The 6,000-nt window shown below is 42.0% G+C and overlaps 1 long non-coding RNA gene across 2 annotated transcripts in view; it reads left to right on the top strand.

The window, feature by feature from the left end:
• The first annotated feature begins 368 nt into the window (after window positions 1–368).
• LOC115275227 overlaps window positions 369–6,000 on the top strand; it is a 37,622-nt gene continuing 31,990 nt past the window's right edge. Inside the window, exon 1 of one of the 2 annotated variants that reach the window (XR_003901435.1) lies at window positions 369–580. This is a non-coding gene — a long non-coding RNA (uncharacterized LOC115275227). Of the gene's footprint in view, window positions 923–6,000 lie in introns of both variants that reach the window. The other variant, XR_003901434.1, reaches the window with a different exon arrangement.

The following is a 6,000-nucleotide window of genomic DNA, read 5'->3' as shown; positions in this document are numbered from 1 at the left end:
AGGGGGGGGGAGACTAGACTGATGGGTTAAGCAGAATGACCCCCAAAGATGTCCACTTCCTAATCCCTGGAACTTGTAAGTATGTTACATTACATGACAAAAGGGACTTTGCAGATGGCATTAAGGTTAAGGATCTTAAAATAGGAAGATTGTCTCGGATCATCTGGGCATAACCTAATCACAGAAAGCCTTGTAAGCAAAGAACTTTCTCCAGCTGGAATCAGAGAGACATGGTATAAGGAAAAGTAGAAGATGTTAAATCTATAAGGAAGATTTGACCTACTTTGCTGGGCTGGGGGTGGAGGCGAGGAGGGGAACGTGCAAAGCATAAGTAACACAGGAAGTCTCTCAAAGAAGCAGAGACTGGCTCTTGGCTGACAACCAGAAAGGAAACGGAGACCCCAGTTCTACAACCAAGGAAAACTGAACTTGGCCAACAACCTGAATGGGCTTGGATGCCAACTGATCCCCAGGCTCTCCAGCAGGGAACAAAGCCCCACCAGCACTGTGACTATAGCTTTGTGAAACTTTACGCAGGGAACCCAGCTGAACCACGCCTGGACTTCTGACCTGCAGAACTGTAAGATAAGAAATGGGTGTTGTTTTAAGCCTCTAGGTGGTAATTCATTACAGTAGCAATAGAATACCTATACCCGGGGTGTAAACTGACCACTGCAAGGCAATTTGAGCCACATGGACTTCAAGGAGTGTGCCCCAGGCCACAGGCAGAGGGAACAATAGCCGACTATGGAAGATGGCGGAGAAGGCTCTCTGAAGAAGGAGGAGTTTGTTTCAGCAGGACTTTGAAGGAACACTGTGTTAGGTCAGACTCCTCCCAGAAGCTTGCCCCGAAACAAGGATTTTAGGGCAAGTGGTTGTTTTAGGTGATAATCCCAGGACATACCAGCAGAGGAATGAGAAGGTGAGACAGAGAAAAGAAAGAAGTCAATAAAAATGAATTATCAAGCAAGTGAACAGTTGTAGGCAAAGCGCTCAGTTCTCAGTCAGAAGGTATAGGGAAGCCATATAGACTATATATGAGATGGGCCATATTTGAGGGACAATAGGACGGGATGATCAGCTCCTATGGTCATTGGCTGAAAGTTTCCTGGGGACACTGATGTGCTGGCACTTCTGGCCCCTCGTGTGTGTGCAGAGCAGCCACCAGCAGCAGCAGAAAGCGCTCAGGCAGAAAGTTGCAGGTGCTGGCAGTTGGCAGTCTGGGTGGTATGAACTGAACCGGTGGGGGTCCAGGGGTACGGGTGAAACACCAACAGTATCTGCTGCAAGGGGTGAGGGTTTACCAGGCACAGACCAGAGAAGGTGTTCCAGATGGAGGGAGATACGTATGCACACCGTGGCATGAAAAACACACAAAGGGGTGTTGTAAAGTGGTTAGTGGAGTTGGGTCTGGAGTCAGATGAGCAGGACTGAGTTCTTATTCCATCTCCTCACTCACTGTGCCTCCTTGGGCAAGTGACTTCACTGACCTTTGTGATATCTATACAATGGGAATTGTCTATGTACCTACCTTACTGGGTTGTCACAAGGACTAAATTAAATGTTTTAAAAGGGTATCATAGACTCTTACTTAATACCATATACAAAAATTAACTCAAAATGGATCGATGATCTGAATGTAAGAGCTAAAGCGATAAAAACCCTTCAAAGAAAACATAGGACAAAACCTTCATGACATTGGATTTGTCAATGAATTTTTGGATAGGACATCAAAGACACAGGCAGCAAAAACAAAATAGACAATTTGACTCCATAAAAATTAAAAGCTTTTGTGCATCAAAGGATATATCAAAAAAGTGAAAAGACAACCTATAGAAAGGGAGAAAATATTGCAAATCATCTATCTGATAGATTAATATCTGGAAAATATAAAGAGTTCCTATAATTCAAAAACAAAAAACTAAACAACCTAAATAAAAATTAACAAAGGGCTTGAACAGACATTTCTTGAAGAAACATGAATGGCCATAAGCACATAAAAAGGTGCTCATTGGGGTGCCTGGTTGGCTTGGTCAGTTAAGTGTCCAATTCTTGATTTTGGCTCAAGTCATCATCCCATGGTTTGTGGGTTTGAGCCCTGCATTGGGCTCTCCTCTGACAGTGTGGGTCCTGCTGGGGTTCTGTCTCTCCCTCTCTGCCTCTCCCTCACTTGCTCTTTTTCTCTCTCAAAAATAAATAAATAACCTTAAAAAAAAGATGCTCTTTATCGCTAATCATTAATGAAATGTATATCAAAACTAGAATGAGATCTTACCTCATACCCATTTATGATGGCTACTATAAAAAACAAAAACCACCATCACCACCAGAAACAACAAAAAACCCAGAAAATAGCAAGGTGTGGAAAGGGCATGACAGAATTGGAATCATTATGCACTGATGTTGGTAATGTAAAATAGTACAGCCACTGTGGAAAAAGTATATCAGTTCCTCAAAAAATTAGACACAGAATTTACCATATAATCCAGCAATTCCACTTCTAGGTATACACCCCAAAGAATCGAAAGCAGGATTTGAAAGAGATATTTGTATATCTATATTCATAACAGTATTATTCACAATAGCCAAAAGGTAGAAGCAATTCAAATGTCCATTGATAGATGAATGGATAAATAAATTGTGATATATACATACAATGGAATATTATTCAGCCTGAAAAAGGAAGGACATTCTGACACCTTCTACAATATGAATGAGTCTTGAGGACATTATGAAAAATGAAATAAGCAGGTCAATAAAGACAAATACGGGAGCTCCTGGGTGGGTCAGTTGGTGAAGTGTCTGACTCTTGATTTAGGATTAGGTCATGATCTCATGGTGGTGAGATTGAGCCCCATGTCGGGCTCCACGCTGATCATGGAGCTGGCTTGGGATTCTCTCTCTTCTCTCTCTGCCCTTTCCCCACTTGCATGTGTGTGCTCTCTCTCAAAATAAGTAAACATTAAAAAAAAAAAGGAAGACAAGCACTGTATGATTCCACTTATATGAGTTATCTAGAGTAGTCAAAGTCATAAAGAAAGTAGCAAAAAAAAAAAAAAAAAAAAAGGAAAGTAGCAGGGTGGTTGCCAGGATGAGGGAGGGGATAATGGGAAGTTATTGTATAATGGGTACATAGTTTCCATTTTGCAAGATGAAAAAAGGTGTGGGGATTCATGGTGGTGATGGCTGCGTAACAATATGAATATACTTAATACCCCTGAACGGTACATTTAAAAATAGCTAAGATGGTACCTTTTTGTTATGTATATTTTACTGCAATTTAAAAAATTGAAAGAAAAAATAATTTTTAGAAAAGGAGTTTGATGCCTGGTCAGCCCTCAATAATGATAAATGCTCGTTTTGTTGTGCTGAGTGAGGGTGAATGTTGATTAGCTGGCTGTGCTCATGGATAGAGGACCTGGGGATATGGAGGCCCTAGGAAAATAGAGGACGTGGGGAAAATGGGTCCAGTGTGGGCATCAGGCCAAAAAGGTGGGCACCAGGTATGAATAAGAGACCTCTGTAGTCTGTGTTTAAAAGAACCATAATCCAGGACTTCTGAATCTAGGGATCATGGTTCCTAAGGAGTCTATGAATGAGATTCAGAAGGTCCATAAACTTGGATAGGAAAAAGGTTATCTCTATTTTCATGACTTTTAAACTAAAATTTATCTTTTCATTCGATGATGAGTATGGGAAACAAATCACAGTGCTATTGGCAGGAATTATCACTTTATCCCTAGTAAAAGACACAGAGATTTTCAGATTGCAAACTCATCACTACTCCAAAACATTGGTTTCTAGATCTGCAGTTAGATTTTGATATTTTGTGCATTAATAAAGAAACATATATAACAAATGCTTGTTTATTTTTAAATTTTGGTAAGTGCATTTCAGCATAACTGGTTTCCTTTGTATCCTTATGTATTTTGTTTTACAAATTTCAAGACATTCTTCTTTTTTTTTTAAATTTATTTATTTTGAGAGAGAGTGAGCAGGGGAAGGGAAGAGAGAGAGAGAGAGAGAGAGAGAGAGAGAGGAAGGGAGAGAACATCCTAAACGGGGTCCAGGCTGTCAGAATGGCGCCGGATGCAGGGCTCAATATTACAAACGGTGAGATCATGACCCGAGCAAAAATCAAGACTTGGATGCTTAACTGACTGAGCCACCCAGGTGCCCCTCAAAACATTATTCTAAGAAGGAGGTCCCCACACTTCACGAGGCCTGCAATGGATCCATGCAAAAACAAAAAAGAGAGTGTAAAAATCATAATCTCACACGCATTTAGTTGCAGTTATAGCTGGCTTTATTGAACATAGCTGTGTTCAAAGGGTCATGACCTGACTTGTGGCATTATACAAAATTATCTGATCATAAATTCATACGAGTAAAAGTGCTGACCACGTTTGCATGCCCGAGTGATAAATGCACATCGCTGGTTCTCAGTCCCTCTTCCCCATCAACGGCTGTGGCTGACCCTGGCTCTGAGCTTCACTGAGTCAGAGCCAGGTTTCTTTGGGAACAGATACGCTATCTGTGGGGGAATGCATGTGTGGGTGGAAAATACGCCTTTTGGGTTTTCTGACAGCACTCTCTTACCCTCACCAGCTGCCCTTCTCTCCTCCTTGATAGCCCTGTAAGAACAAAAATACTGACACCCAGTACTCTAGGTCTAGGAGCTGAGAGAGGGCAGTCACCATGGGCTCTTTCGGGAAAAGTAGAATTTGAGCACACATATTCAAATAAGTAATTATGTTCATGCTGAATATAGGGATGAATATAATTTCAGTTAGCTTAGTAATGGAGGGATTTAGGGCAAGTTTATGAGGCAGAAATGCCTAGCTGTTCTTGAAATTCTTTTCTTCTTCTTCCTTGGTCCTACAGACCACTTTTCCCAGCCTCCTTTGCAGTGGGGCAGAGCCACAGGACTGTGCTCCAGTTAATGGAAGGTTAGTGGATGTGAGGAGCATTGCTTCTAGACCTAGGCTCTAGAAACCTTCCCACAGGCAGACATCCTCCAGGCTTTTACCCCTTTTGCCACTATTTTTATGGTCCGTGTATAATCACAGAAGTCTTTATTAGCGGAAGGACAAAGGAGGCCATAGCATATCCCAGTTAAGGATGTATCTTTCCCATTAGCACTGGGAGAGGCCTGGTCTTGCCTAGATCATGGGCTTGTCCTTGAGTGAATCACGGTGGCCCGGGAGATGGATGACTGGGTCATGATCCCATCCCTGGGGTGAGATATTGGCCCTGTCAGCCTCATCAAGGCAGATGGAGTGCACTGGCTTCTCATTGCTGCTGTAACAATTTATCACAAACTTAGTTCCTTGAAATAATATAAATTTACTGTCTCACAGTTCTGGAGGTCAGAAGTCTAAAATGGGAACCCGTAGGCTAACATCAGGGTGCTGGCCAGGCTGCCTTCTGTTCTGAGGCTTTCGAGGAGAACGCATTGCCTTTTCAACTTTATAGACACCTCCTGTGTGTCATGGCTTGTCCCTAATCTCTCCACTTTCAAAGCCAATAACATCCATGTGATGCAGTCATCTTTCTGGTTCAAGTTCTATCTCCCTCTTCCACTTATAAGGACCCTTGTGATTAAAAAAAAAAAAAAAAAGAGGGGTGCCTGGGTGGCTCAGTCAGTGACTCTTGATTTCAGCTCAGGTTCATGAGACTGACACCTGTGTTGGGCTCTGCGCTGACAGTGTGAACCCTGCTTGGAATTCTCTCTCTGCCCCTCCTCTGCTCTCTCTCTCTCTCTCAAAATAAATAAACAAACATAAAAAAGACCCTTGTTATTACATTGGGCTCACTGGATAATCTAGGGTAATCTTCCACATTAAAGTCAGCTGATCAGTGATCTTAATTCCTTCTACAACCTTAGTTTTCCCTTGCCACATAATCTAACATAAGTATGGGTTCCAGAGATTATGACCTGGATATCTCTGGGGTCCATTACTCTGCATACCACATAGAACAAACACAATCACAATGAGA

Source organism: Suricata suricatta, chromosome 12, assembly GCF_006229205.1.
Source record: "Suricata suricatta isolate VVHF042 chromosome 12, meerkat_22Aug2017_6uvM2_HiC, whole genome shotgun sequence".
NCBI lineage: Eukaryota > Metazoa > Chordata > Mammalia > Carnivora > Herpestidae > Suricata > Suricata suricatta.
Note: the sequence above shows the minus strand (reverse complement) of the source record. Positions and strands in the feature narration are given on the sequence as shown.